At 39.0% G+C, this 14,812-nt stretch overlaps 1 long non-coding RNA gene across 1 annotated transcript in view; it reads left to right on the top strand.

The window, feature by feature from the left end:
- The first annotated feature begins 4,370 nt into the window (after positions 1-4,370).
- The window catches only part of LOC138176827 (uncharacterized), a 231,994-nt gene continuing 221,552 nt past the window's right edge, over positions 4,371-14,812 (top strand). The window contains exon 1 of the long non-coding RNA XR_011172393.1: positions 4,371-4,594. This is a non-coding gene — a long non-coding RNA (uncharacterized lncRNA). The remainder of the gene's footprint in view (positions 4,595-14,812) is intronic.

Genomic DNA, 14,812 nt, shown 5'->3' with positions numbered 1-14,812 from the left:
GTAGAATGTAAGTGCCTGAAGGACAGGGACTGTTTTCTTCTTTTCCTTGTATCCCTAATACCTTGCACATTGCCTGACACACAGCAGGTGTTTAATAAATGTTTGTTGAATTAAATTTTTTTAAAAACCAACCATAGAACTAATATCCAATTTCAAGACCCAACCAAAATAATGTGTTCAGCAATAATAACCTACCTCTCCCCATAGTATTTACCTTTAATGAATTCTGGAAGGAAAATTTCCCTTTGGTGAATTTCTCAGTTATGGAAACATTTAGTTGAGCTTCACTGCCTCTACATACTGCAGATTTTAACTGGCAAATATTGGGTGTGACCTGCGGAAGGATCTGATTCATTCTGATAGAACAGACTCTAGGTGTCTGTATTGGGGCTTATTAATTACTCTAGCAGACGAGTTTTGTTCCTTTGGTTCCTCTGGAGGATTAAATACCACATAACATATGTTAGATTTTGGCAATCTTATGTTTACAGAAGTTTAAAAAATATTTTGAGCAGTTGTGCATGAAATGATTTAATCTCCCTCAAGAGAGCAAATGCTAACAATGTTCAAACCAAAGAGAACTGCTTTCTATGACTATCCTCCTGTATCTCATGAGAAAATATTGAGTAGAACATCAAATCTCCAAACTGATTTAAATCCTAGGAGGAAAAAACAGAAATAACAATATTACCTGAAAGGAGATATTAATAGGGAAAAACTAAAAGTAGAAAGCAGTTGAAAAGGCCTTATAGGTTACTTTCTTCATGTGGAGTAGAGAGGAGTTTAGAATTTTCCTTAGAGGGGCAGCTAGGTGGCACAGTGAATAGAGCACCAGCCCTGGAGTCAGGAGGACTGAGTTTGGATCCAGCCTCAGATGCTTAACACAAAAAAATAGCTGTGTGACCTTGAGCAAGTCACTTAACCCCAATCACCCTCCAAAAAGCAAAAAAAAAAAAGAATTTTCCTTAGAGAAGCAAAGTTGCAGTGAAGATATGACTAAACCATGAATGCAGTGATAAAAAACTAACATAGTAAAAGTCATGGAGTCTCGACTAAAAGTCAATTAATTTAGATAGACCTAAATACAGCCAATAGTTAAGGCCTGGTTTCAACTTAAAAATAAAATTTGAAAGAAAAACCGAAACCCTGACATAATTTATCCATATTACACTTAGTTGTGAGGCCATTGGATCCCAGTGAAAGAGAAACAAATCTATCAAGAAAATTCAGGAAATGATTGGTTCTGTTTGTCTGCCTCTTTAAGATTGGCCCAGAAGGGAGCAGTCTTATAAGGGAATCCTGGAACTTCTCGTTGCCCTTGGTTTGCACCTTTTATGTACTTATATATCACTTTGTAATTTATTCATTTTTCTATATTTTTATATGTGTTATACATACATGTATATGTGTGTGATGGATCCTCTTATTAAAGCATTATTATCCATCCACAATTTACATATGAGAAAATTTAGGCCAAGAGAAGGTAAGTGATATGCTCATAGTCACACCTAGTATAAGCTTCTGAGGCCTGATTTGAACCCAGGTTTTCCTAACTCCCATGTAGTTGCCTCCAGCATGCTTCATCATAAATCTAATGAAATTATTATTGGTCACTGCATTGATCAGAGTTCTGGAGTCTTTTAGAGATATTTTCTCTTTATTTTATTGTAGTTATCATGTAAATTTTTCTCCTGGTTCTGCTCATGTCATTTTGCATCAATTCATATGTCTTACCAGGTTTTCCTGAATCTGTCATATTCGTAATTTGTAATGGCACAGTAATATCCCTTTATATTCACATTCCATAATGTGTTCAGTTATTCCCCAAGAAATGGGAACCCACTTTCTTTCCAGTTCATTGCTATAGCAAAATGTGATGTTGTAAATATTTTTGTCCATTTGGTTGCATTTCCTCAGTTTTGGGCCTCTTTGGAATCTATGCCTCGGAGCAGAATCACTGAATCAATTTAGTCTTGTACAAGTCACCTTCCAGAAGCTTCCTTTATTGCTTGACAGGGCCTAACTGCATGTCAGATATATTATTAGTATAAGACCTCTTCAAGGGCTCCAAACCCAGTGGCACTTTCTCCCCTCTCTTCTAACAGAGTTGCCTACTGAAAGCTGGCTTTGTCCCCTTATGTAGTCATAAAATGTTGGGACTGAGATCCACTGACTCAGGCCCTGTTTACTGGAAATCAGGCTGGCCTTGGGATCCCTTTTAGGGTCCTTAACCAGAATGTCAACAGGCCTCTGGCTGATTTCTGGTGCAGGCTTGAACTGGGAGGAGCTCAGTGGTTTAATTGGATCTTTGTTTCACCTGGCTTCATGTTTTTTTCACTCTTTCATCTTCTCTATGATGTTTCTCAGGTGAAACTGACTTGAGAAGAACTTTTCATGTCACCATCTGTGTTGGAAGTCAGTGGTGTCTTCTCTAAATGTTGCATTTTCCTCAGTCTATAGCCCAGTGGTCTGCATGGAATAGCTTCTTACTAAGTTGTTGAAATCAGCAGTAAAGGCCTAGTATTTATTATATTTGTTCTTTTCAAAAGTGCCCTCCATATTGTCAAGGATTTTGTCTTGGTTTTTATTAATGGATCAAGAAATAGTAAAAATTTTGCATTACTTTCTGGAATTAATGTTTTCCACTAACCTTAGTTATGCTTAGAACTGTTTGTTCTCCGTACTCTAAGACTGGTAAAAAAAAAAAAGTAGGTAACCTGTCAGATGTTTTGTATGATGAGTTCAAAGAGTGAGCTGGTCTTTGAGATAGCCATGACTTATCCAATTCAGACTCCAGTGCTTGAATTTGAATATTTAATATCTGCCTTATCTCCTACACTTTCGCTTCCTGTTCCCTCTCCTCTCTTTCTACCAAGGCTTTTCTCTTGCTCCCAAGTTGAAGAGCTCATTTATTGTAACCTGTAGAACTTCTCTGTTCTACAGCTCTTTGCAATGAACTTCGGTATAACCAGCATTTGATGGGAGGGAGCTGAGTGCTACCCTCCTCTTGTGAGCAATCAGGGAAAATGGGGTTTATCCTAGGCCCCCCAAAGTATTGTACCCCTATTTGAGGCATGGTGAATGGATACCATTTTAGCTTAATACAGCTCTTGGAGATTGGTAGAACTGTCAAACACCCAGCCACAACTTTCTTCTTTCTTTCCATAAAGGCAGAAATCAAATTCTCCTTTGAAGATGGGTGGACCAGATTCCAGAGCAGATATCTCTCCTGGCACAAGTGAGTCATAGTTATATTTAGAAAGCACACATCTTACATACAGTTAAATCCTCATTACAAAGATTGATACCAATACTACAAAATCTTGAAGGACCTCAAAAGTCATCTGATTCCACTCCATTTTACAGATGAGGAAACTGAGAGCCAGGGAGATCAAAAGAATTGACCACAATCACATAAGTAGTAAATAGGAACAGTATTGGAACCCAGGTGGCCTCAATTCAAAATCATTGTCCTTTCCAGTATAGCAGAGAGGCATAGCCAGTCCTTCAAGTGAAAGTAGTGACACCAGGGCCAAGTTCAGGACCCCAATACTTAGGAAAAGTTCCAGTCCTGCAACTTCTCTCTTCATCTTTTCTGTAAGGGTTGTGCTGTCAGTAGCTTTGTCTCTGCAAAAGTCATTACCATGGCAGCTTGATAATTTTCAGTATTGTTTTTCATTCATTAGATGCTACCTGAGAAGGCTCCAGAATCATCCCCTTCTGCACGTGTCTGCGCTCTGTTTCTCATACACACATTCACATGCTATTCTCTGGGTTCTTTTTCCATTTCCACTTACCCCCAAACAGCCCATTCGGAAGCAGTAAGGGTGGAGAAAAGGGGAACTTTCTGCAGGCTTGCTTAAACTGCTTGATGCCTGCAAGTCAACAAAGTTTACTTTCCACACTTAGTGCTCCCATAATGAGCTGTAATGGAGGAAAAATGAGATGAGAGAAGCAAACACACTGGTGGTGACTGCTGAAACCAATGCAACCAATGTGGTGGCTACTGCTGGCATTTTCTCTCCACTAAATTGGCTAAATCCAGGATCCTGTACACAGAACTCTAAATACCCAGGATTGGTGACAGAAATGAATCACAGAAGATCTCTGTGGATGCTGTTATATTGGGAGGTGGGGCATTTCCAAACTTAGAGCAGAAGACATAGTAAAATATTGTGTTTTTATCTTTTAATCCTCGCCATGAAACATGGTATTGAAAGAATGAATGACTCATATTCAGCCTGAGTAAGTGTTTCTGGGCGGGGGGGGGGGAACTAGATTTTAAATATATACCATTGAGGAAGTACTGCTGTAGAACATAACCTAACAAAAGTATATTTGTCTTCCTTTCAGAATAGTTCCTCACTATTAGCTAGTAAACGAAGACAGAGGAGCTGAACTTCGGGGGCAGAAGGTAGCAGCTGTGGCCAATAGCCTTGAAGAGGCCCTTGGCCTTCCACCCTGGGCAAGGCGGGGAAGGAAGAGAGACTGCAATCAGGATGTTAAATCAAAAATAGGGAAGGCCTATGTGCTTGGGCAGAACTTTTTCAAAAGCAAGCAGAAGAGGAGGCTGGCAAGAAGGAGCAGGAGCAAGGTAGGCTGGCTATCTCAAATGAGCAGTTTGGCTCCAAGTGTTTCTCTTTGGATTTCATTGCTTGTCCCTGCTGAGTTTTGAGCTTTGGGCCTTTCTTGATGTAGGGGTATGTTTTGAGTCATGTTTCTTGACTGCCAAAGGACTGAAGCACAGAGGATACCCCAGGTCAACCAGAGCTGAGTTCCTAATAACATTAAAAAAAAAACAACCTCTTCCCTCTTTCCCAGGGAATTCCCATCAGGAATTGTGGGATTATGCTACCAGCTTGGGAAAAAATTTAGCAGCCTTCCTCATGCTTGCCAATGTCATTAAGATGATTTAAGTGACAATCTGTAATCTAAAAAAGTGTCCTGGCTTGTATTAATGGATTTTAAATAAAATGCTTACTTCATGGAGCCCTGCCCCCTTGTAGGATTTCTTGAAGTCCTAAGGTCAGTTGTCCTAGGGCCCGTGCCATGGGCAGGTGTTAATTTGCAAGGCTGAATGATTGTCCTAACACCATTCCTTTGACCAGGAACTACAAAGAGTACAAATGTTAGGGGTCTTTTCTGTAGATGTGGACTACAGGACAGAAAAGCCAGAATGGCAGAGGCCCATTTCTGTTAGAGTTTGATACCACTGTCATAAGGGACTGCCTGCTGAAACAGCTCTGAAAATTCAACGAGTCTGAAGTCAAAAATTCTTCCCAAAGCTGCTTGTAATCCTTGTTAATACCATGCTACTCATCTGTTGATAGCACTGCTTTCTTATCCTTGCTTTCTAAGCCACAGGAGAAGAATGACATTAGATTGAGAGTGGAAAGCCCAAGGTTGTTAAATGCTGGGGTGGGGAGGGGACTACAGCTTAAAAATGAGAAGAGAGTTGAGCCTGAGGCTGTTTTCAGGCCTCAGCTCCCTTTACTTTTTTTTTTAATAGGAAGGGATGATATTTAATTTTTAATTTTTTTAATTTTTTAAAATTAATTTGTTTGTTTCCTTTTAGTTTACAGGATTCAATTCCCCAATTCCTTGAGTTTCACATTTTGTCCCCCTCCCTCCCTTCCCCCCCATGGCCCCCATGGCAGCATATCGTCAAGTATAGGATCTGTAAATACTTTCATGTTATACATTAGTCAGGTTATAAGGATGGATTGTACCAGCTGGAATGAAAAATGGTAAAGAGGACATAAAACCAAACAAGAGAAGGAGAAAGATCAGGTATTTTGCTTCCACCTGCATATAAACTTAGTTCTTTCTAGTTCTTTCTCTGGATGCACATATTTATCTCCATCATGAGTCTTTTGGGATTGACTTATATCACTGCATTGCTGAGAAGAGCCCAGTCTATCAAAGTTGGTCATCACACATACATTGTGTCTGTAATTGTGTACAAATTTCTCCTGGTTCTACTCTTCTCACTCAGCATCAGTTTGTATAAGCTTTTCCAGGTAAATATGAAGACCATCTGCTCCTTGTTTCTTATAGCACAGTAGTATTCCATAACATGCATATACCACAACTTGTTCAGCCATTCCCAAATTGATGGGCACCCCCTTAATTTCCAATTCTTTGCTACCACAAAAAGAGCTGCTATAAACATTTTTGTACATATGGGTCTTTCTCCCATTTCTATGATCTCTCTGGGATATAACCCTAGGAGTGGTATTGCTGGATCAAAGGGTATGAAAGTATTTATAGCCCTTTGGGCATAATTCCAGATTGCCCTCCAGAAAGGCTGGATCAGTTCACAACTCCACCAGCAATGCATTAGTGTTCCAATTTGCCCACATCCTCTCCAGCATTTGTCATTTTCCTGTTTTGTCATCTTAGCCAATCTGACTGGTGAGATGTGGTACCTCAGAGTTGTTTTGATTTGCATTTCTCTAATCAATAGTGAATTAGAGCATTTCTTCATGTGCTTATAGATATCTTTAATTTCTTTCTCTGAAAACTGCCTGTTCATATCCTTTGACCATTTATCAATTGGGGAATGACTTGTATTCTTATAAATTTGACTCAATTCTCTGTATATTTTAGAAATGAGTCCTTTGTCAGAGACATAGGTTGTAAAGATTCTTTCCCAATTTCCCACCTCCCTCTTAATCTTGGTTACATTGGCTTTGTTTGTACAGAAGCTTTTCAGTTTCATGTAGTCAAAATTACCCATTTTACATTTTATAATGTTCTCTAATTCTTGTTTAGTCATAAAGTCTTTCCCTCTCCCCAAGTCTGATAGGTAAACTGTTCCTTGTTTTAGGAGACTGCTTACAGTATCAACCTTTATACCTAGATTATGCACCCATTTAGACTTGATTTTTGGGATATGGTGTTAGATAATTGTCTATGCCCAGTTTCTGCCATACTATATTCCAGTTTTCCCAGCAGTTTTTGTCAAATAGTGAGTTCTTATCTCAAAAACCAGGGTCTGGGGGTTTATCAAACAATAGATTACTATAGTCATTGACTTCTGAATCTTGTGTACCTATTCTATTCCATTGATCCACTCCTCTATTCCTCAGTCAGTACCAAGTAGTTTTGATGACTGCTGCTTTATAATATAGATTGAAATCTGGTATAGCTAGTCCACCTTCCCTAGCTTTTCTTTTCATTAATTACCTTGATATTCTGGACCATTTATTCTTCCAAATGAATTTTGTTACTCTTTTTTCTAGCTCTATAAAGTAGTTTTTTGGTAAATTAATTGGTATGGCACTAAATATATAATTTAATTTAGGTAAAATTGTCATTTTATTATATTAGCTCGACCCAGCCACGAGCAATTGATATTTTTCCAATTAGTTAGATCTGACTTTATTTGTGTGAAAAGTGTTTTATAGTTATGGTCATATAGGTCCTGGGTTTGTTTTGGCAGGTAGATTCCCAAATATTTTATAATGTCTACAGTAACTTTAAATGGGATTTCCCTTTACTTTTTAAACTCCCTTGTAGGTCTCTGCTGTTCAGTCCTCTGGCCTTTCCTTGCCACTAGATATCTTCTTCCTGTTTGTCCTTACCAGCAGATCGCTCCTGCCGTTTTTTGCTGTTTCTTTTTCATCTTCAAACCTTGTCTAATTATTGGCCCCTTCCCTGCTGCCTTAAAACACTGGAGTCTCTCTCATCCTTAGAAAAACCTTTTAGATCCTACCACAGCCTCATGCTGTCTCCCTCTATCTGTTCTCTTTCTCAGACCAATGCCTAGAGAAAGCTGTCTCTGTGCACTGCCTCTGCTTCTCTTTTCACTCAGTTCTTATGTCTTTGCAGTCTGCCGACCTGGAACTGCTCTTTTCAGAGCTTCCAATTACCTCTGAATTGTCAAATATAATTCTTTACTCACTCTTAGTGTTCTTGGCCTCTCTCTGCCTCTGCCCAGTCTCTCCTCCTTGTTATTCTCTCCTCTCTGAATTTTTGTGACAATACTTTTTTTTCTGTTTCTCAGCCTATGTGTCCATTCCTCCATCTCCTTTGCTATCCTCTCCCTCTTCCCCTCTTTCCCCCTCTCTCCCCATTGTGCCATTGATAGATATGATCTAAGATCTAGATCTAAGATCTAGATATGTGGAGAGTAGGAGGAGTCCCGCTATCACGAGCTTAGCCATGGAGAGGGGCAAGCAGGATCCATAACCATCAAGACTTGAACATTTGACTGAATAGCAAAGCGAACAAAAATAAAAAAAACTATGTGAATTTGTTGTTCAGTCATTTCAGTCATGTCAGACTCTTTGTGACCCCATTTGGGATTTTCTTGGCAAAGATACTGAAGTGGTTTGCCATTTTCTTCTCCAGTTCATTTTACAGATGAGGAAATTTGAGTCCAACAGGGTTAAGTGACTTACCCTGGGTGACTCAGCTAATGTTTGAGAATAGGTTTAAACTCAGAAGATGAATCTTCCTGACTCCAGGCCCAGCACTCTATCTACTTCACCACCTAGCTGCAGATTATACAAAAAAATACATTGGAATAATGGTTTTTCACTTGGGAGTAAGATAAGAACTCAGTCCAAATCATATTATGGAACAAGGGTAGTGTGGAGTAGTGTCAGCAGTCTCTAGGGTGCAGTCTCTGGCAGTCAAGGGATTTAATGGGTGGCCAGATTCTCCTATATGTCTGTGACTCTGGATTTTTTAAAAATTGGGCATTGCCTCTCATTCTTCTTGATCGTCTTTCTTGGTGTTCTCTCTCTAAGTATGTCTTACAGACTGAAGTAAATCACTTTTCCGCTCATATAGCATCTTGTCTCAATGTTCTCTCAACCATTCAGGAGTTATGTCCTTTTACACATGCACAGCACCTTGAAGATATACACACAAAGTGGGCAGAGGTATTACATGTAATTGGTGTAAGAGGGTGGTATTTAAAGTCAAAGCACCTAAGTTCAAATTAGGACTCTGCTGCTTACTCTGTTGAGTGAATTATTTCCCATATCTTGGATTCCTTACTTTCTTCCTTTGTCAAATGAGGGGATTGGATCAGATGACCTCTCAGGGACCTCCCTTGGCTCTAAGTCTATGATGATGATTGATTTCTTCTGTCTTGTGTAAATTAATTGTGGCATCCCCCTTTGCTTTCTGTGGGAGGTTAGGATCAGGGAGGGAAGAACTGGACATCATGAAGTCACTGCAGGCTCCCAAGTGGTTCCTTGTTAATGAAATGCTGCCCAAGCAGGAAGGGGGTCCTCCACTCTCACTTTCTGTTTACTGGCAATTGCAAGTGACCTTTGTAGGTGCCAAGTGGGTCAGTCCATGCCATGGGTTCCTCACTGAAAGGGACTCAGAGGAACATTGCATACATGTCATTAGAAGGATAACAAAATAAAGTGGGTATGTGGGGGGAGAAATATGCCACAAATCTTCTTCCAGTGCCTTTGTTTGCTAGAATAATCAAGTTGATGTTGCTGGATTTCCTGTTTCTGTATTGATAGGACTTTGGATGGGATTCTTTCCCAATTTAACTTTCTTGGCATCGTTCTTTGGCAGGGAACAGATTTTTGAGATAAACATACACACCTGGTGGCAAAACAATAGCTTGTCATAAATTAATTAATTAATGGACTGAAATGGATGTTGGTTTCCAGAAAAGCCATTGTCCATGAATTATTTGGTTCCAACAAAGACGTTTGGATATTTACCTGCTGTTCTTTACAGAGCAGAAGTGAACAATTTACCACTTCATTCAGACTGGAATATGTGTGTGTGTTGGATAGGGGTGGAGGGATGCTGCTCATGAAAGAAAAATGAAGGAAACTTTCCAAGTATGTTGACTCCAGGGAACAGTAAATGTATTTTAAAAGTAAACTATAAACGGCAGATGAACAGGATGGTGTATGAAGTAAACCCAGACTTAGACCAACAACCTTGAGTCAGAAAAATCTCTGTCTTTGTAATGGACATACTAATCTATATGTTCCCTTCCCCACCCCAATGCACCCCCATCCCTTCTCCTTTCCTTAGGAACCCCAAAAGAGGAGACTTCACTCCTGCACCCATTTCTATTTGTTTCCCCCCCACACACAGGAGAAAACCATCTAGTCCCCTCTAAGGGTATTCTGACAGAGCACAAGGAAGAAACATTTTATAGAAATAGGCTCTTTATATCCATGGTCCAGCAAATCTGACCCTGGGGCAGATGTTTGACTTAAGTGACTCCTCCTTTTTTCTCCCCTTCCCCCAGCAAAGTCTACTAGCTTGGCCCTGGAAGTACCCCATGTTCTTAATCTATTATTAAATTTATTATCATCATTATTACTAAAACCATCCTTCTTTTACCCAGCTGGCACTGGATAAGGATCTGGTAATCTCATTCACACTGAGGTGGAGCCCCAAACTTCAAGTTAAGAGAACCTGGTTTTCAAATTCTAGCTCTGCTCCATAATATGAACTGAGGCAAGCCCTATACTTCCTTTGGGTCTTCATTTTCTCATCTCTAACATAAAGGGTTTGGATTAGCTGATTCCTCAAGTGCTTTTCGGCTGTAAACCCTCTGACCTCTGCAAATAACTTAAAAACCCATTCCAGAGGGAACTGTATTTTTTTTTAATTTAGTTTAAATTTTTATCAACTGCTTTATTAACTTCTAGTTTACATCATTCATTTCTGCAACATTTTGAGTTACAAATTTCCTCCCTTTTTTCCCCCTACCTACCACCCCCAAATAGTGATCCCACTGGATATCCCCTTCTCCAATCTGCTCTCTCCTGTATATTCTCCCATACTCCCTCCAACTTTCCAGTAGGGCACGGTGGATCTCTGTGCCCCAGAGCCTGTGTATTTTATTTCCCATTTCCATGTAAAATAATATTGATAATAGTGTGTGTGTGTGTATATATCTATATCTATATATATCTATATATCTATATATATAGATATATATATATATAAAGCCTTTGATTTTAAAACTTTGAATTCCAGATTCATTCCCTTCCTCCCTTGTCAACCACCCTTAACTGGGAAGATAAGCAATACAATATAGTTTGTACATGTGTAGCTATGCAAAACATTTCCATACTAGATATATTGTAAAACACTGACTATATTTCCCTCCCTCTTATCCCACCTCAAACTTGTTCTGTTCTCTACTTTTTCAAGAGATTTTTCTGTCCTTTTTCAAAAGTGGGTGCTTCCAACTTCCCCCCCCCAGCGTGCCCTCTCTTCCATCATCCCCCTTCTCATCCCCTTCCCCCCTACTCTCTTGTAGGGTCAGATATCCTATTTAGTGTGTATGTCATTCCCTCCCTAAGCCAAATTCAATGAGAATAAGGTTGACCCATTCCCTTTTGACTTCCTGTTCTTCCCCTCCTTTGTAACCATTTTCCCTTACCTCTTCTATATGAGATAGTTTACCCCAATCTGTCTCTCTCTATCTCCTCTCATTATATTCCTTTCTCACCTCTTAATTTCATCTTTTAAGATCATCCCTTCCCATTAAACTGGTCCTGTGCCCTCTATCTATGTATACCAGTACACATCTATACACACATTCACATATGTATTCATAGGCCCATAAACCCTCCTATATAGACATGTATATGTGTGTGTGTGTGTGTATACACACACACACATTTCTATTCCCTTCAATTATTCTCATACAAAGAAGAGTTTCATAAGTTACAATTATCATTTTTCCATGTGGGAATGTAAATAGTTCAACTTTGGTAAGTTCCTTATGGTTTTTTTTCCCTCTTTACCTTCTCATGCTTCTCTTGCTTCTTGTATCTGAATGCCAATTTTTCTATTCAACTCTGGTTTTTTCATCAAGAATGCTTGAAAGTCTTCTATTCCACTGAATGACCATATTTTCCGCTGAAACATGATACACAGTTTTGCTGGGTAGGTGATTCTTGGTTTTAATCCCAGCTCCTTTGACCTCCGGAATATCATATTCCAAGTCCTTCGATCCCTCAGTGTAGAAGCTGCCAGATCCTGTGTTATCCTGATTGTGTTTCCACAATATTCAAATTGTTTCTTTCTAGCTGCTTGTAATATTTTCTCCTTGATCTGGGAATTCTGGAACCTGGCTATAATATTCCTAGGAGTTTTCTTTTTGGGATCTTTTTCAGGAGGTGATTGGTGGATTCTTTCAGCCTCTATTTTGCCCTCTGGTTCTAAAACATCAGGGCAATGTTCCTTGAGAATTTCTTGAAGGATGATTTCTAGGTTATTTTTTTGATCATGGCTTTCAGGTAGTCCAATAATTTTTAAATGATCTCTCCTGGATCTGTTTTCTAGGACAATGGTTTTCCCACTGAGATATTTCACATTGCCTTCTATTTTTTCATTTGTTTGTATCTGTTTAATAGTATCTTTATTTCTCATAAAGTAACTAGCTTCCATTTGCTCCAATCTAATTCTGAAGGAATGATTCTCTTCTGTGAGTTTTTGAGATTCTTTTTCTATCTGGCAAATTCGGCTTTTTAAGGCATTCTTCTCATTAGCTTTTTGAGCCTCTTTTGCCATTTGAGTTAGTCTATTTTTAAGGTGTTATTTTCTTCAGTCAGGTTGTTGGCTCTCATTTCAAAATTTCCTTGCATCATTCTCATTTCTCTTCCCAAATTTTACTCCACTTTCTTATTTGGTTTTCAGAATCCATTTTAAGCTCCTCTATGGCCTGTAATCAGCTCATATTTTTCTTGGAAGATTTTGGTACAGGAGTTCTGACTTCACTGTCTTCGTCCTGTTCCATGCTTTGATCCTTTTTGACCCCAAAATAGGAGTCTAGTGTCAGATTCCTCTGTTTGTTTTGCTTACTTTGCCTGCTCATGTTACCACTCAGTTACTGGACTTTTGGGCTTTTTGCCACAGTAAGACTCTGCTCCCAAATGGGGGAGCTTTGTACCAAACACTGGGGTTTTCTCAGCTGCCAAAGATATTAGTTGGGTGCCTTCTCTGAAGCCTCCACATGTTCTGGCAAGCTGGTCACACACCCCAGGATCTCCTCCCTCTCATTTTGTCCTGTATTTTAATAGGTGACAGTACCATACCCAAAGGAATGACTAGCTAATGGTGGAATTTGAGGTATTAGCTCCAGGCCAGTGAAGAAATGAAAGAGTTTTTTTTTCCATTCTCTAGAACCACTGAAAGTGATTTGTGGCATTTTCCCTACTTCTCTCTATAAAATTTTCCCCTGAACAGCTTAAAAAAACTTCTTTAGAATGTAGTTCTGTCCTTGCATTTAAATATAAGCTGCTTCTATTCTTGAATTCCATAGTTTAAAATTTTACCATCTAACAGGGATACCTTAAAAACAAATAAGAGAGGCTTTCTCTAGTTCTTAATGTTAAGTTAGAAAATTAGGACCCCGCATGATTGAGGTTTTTTTCCTTTATCATTCTCCAGAGTTCAGATGACCTTTTCATATGTAACATCTGGTATGATGCAATCTATTCTTGAGATGATGCATTTTCTCATTATTTTTAAATATAATGCATTCTCATGGCTATTAGGTACCTTTAAAAAAATAGGCATGATTATTAATATTATTTCAGATAATTTAAAAGCACGAAAGAATATGCATAAGGCCTAGATCCTAAATTTGATTCTGAGATTACATTAAGTATTAATTAAAATAAGAGTAGTACTAAATAAAAAACAAGAAACAACTAAGAATTTGAAATACTACTGGTTCTTTGGGGAGGTGGTGAGTTGGTCATGTGAATTCTTTATGAAGATGATTGAGACCACCGGTAAGTCCTATTTTTTTTAAAATCACAGAATATGAGTTGGAAGAAAGTTCTGAAGCTATCTAGGCCAAGTCCTATCTGAAGCAGAGTCTGTTCCACATTGGCGACGATAAGTGGCCTTTCCATGAAGGTGTCCAGCGAGGAGGAACATGCTGCCTACTGAGGCAGAGCATTCTACTTTCTGACAGCTCTTAATTAATATAGCAAGCTGTAATTTCTCTACTTAGACCCATTGCTTTTAATTCTACCATATTTTGGGGTTAACTAGAACATGTCTAAAACATTTTACGCATGATATATGTTATCTTGTTAAACATTTGAAGACAGCTATCCCATTCCCCCCCCCATCTCAAGTCTTTTCACTTTTCCAGGTGAAGTCTCCCCAAGTCTTTCAATAGATCATCTTCTGGTATGGTCTCTAGACTTCTCATCATGATATCTGTCCTTCCTTGGAGGCATTCCAACTTGTCAATGAATGAAGTTCCTAAAATGTGATATTCAGAAGTCAACAGTACTGCAGAAATAGTCTGACTGGGGATACTCTCCCTGGATTATTGCCTCCTTTATTCTGGGCACTAGACCTCCCTTAATGGACCTTAAGTTGGTTGTAGAGGAAGTCCCCACCTTTATTCAATAGGCATTTGTTAAGAACCTACAGTATGCCAAGCGCTATGGAAGACAGTGAGGATACAGAGACAAAAATGAAATAGTCCTTTCCTTCAAAGATCTTACATATTTTATTGAGGGGAAATCATGCCTATCTGTCTGGTTTTCTGCTTCCCTTATACATGGGTACAGTCACTTGTGAATTTGTTCTTTGTCTCCCAATGTTCTCAAACTTCACTTACTTTTTCCCTAGTGCATTTGCATCCTTTCCTAATCTCTTACAAGACCACATTGACAATATCTCTTGGAGGAAGGGTAGAAGAGGGTCCTTCTATGCCTGACTATTCTCACATATTTTGTTGAGACTTAGCTTTCTTTTCAGAGATGAGATGTTATTCAATTTAGTTCCCAAAATCTGGGGCTGAACTTTTTCCCACCTTGAGGACAACCACCACCTCTTT

Source organism: Petaurus breviceps, unplaced genomic scaffold (genome assembly GCF_028583685.1).
Source record: "Petaurus breviceps papuanus isolate PSGF00001 unplaced genomic scaffold, PetGlider_PUasm1.0 90205, whole genome shotgun sequence".
NCBI classification, from domain to species: Eukaryota; Metazoa; Chordata; class Mammalia; order Diprotodontia; family Petauridae; genus Petaurus; species Petaurus breviceps.
Note: the sequence above shows the minus strand (reverse complement) of the source record. Positions and strands in the feature narration are given on the sequence as shown.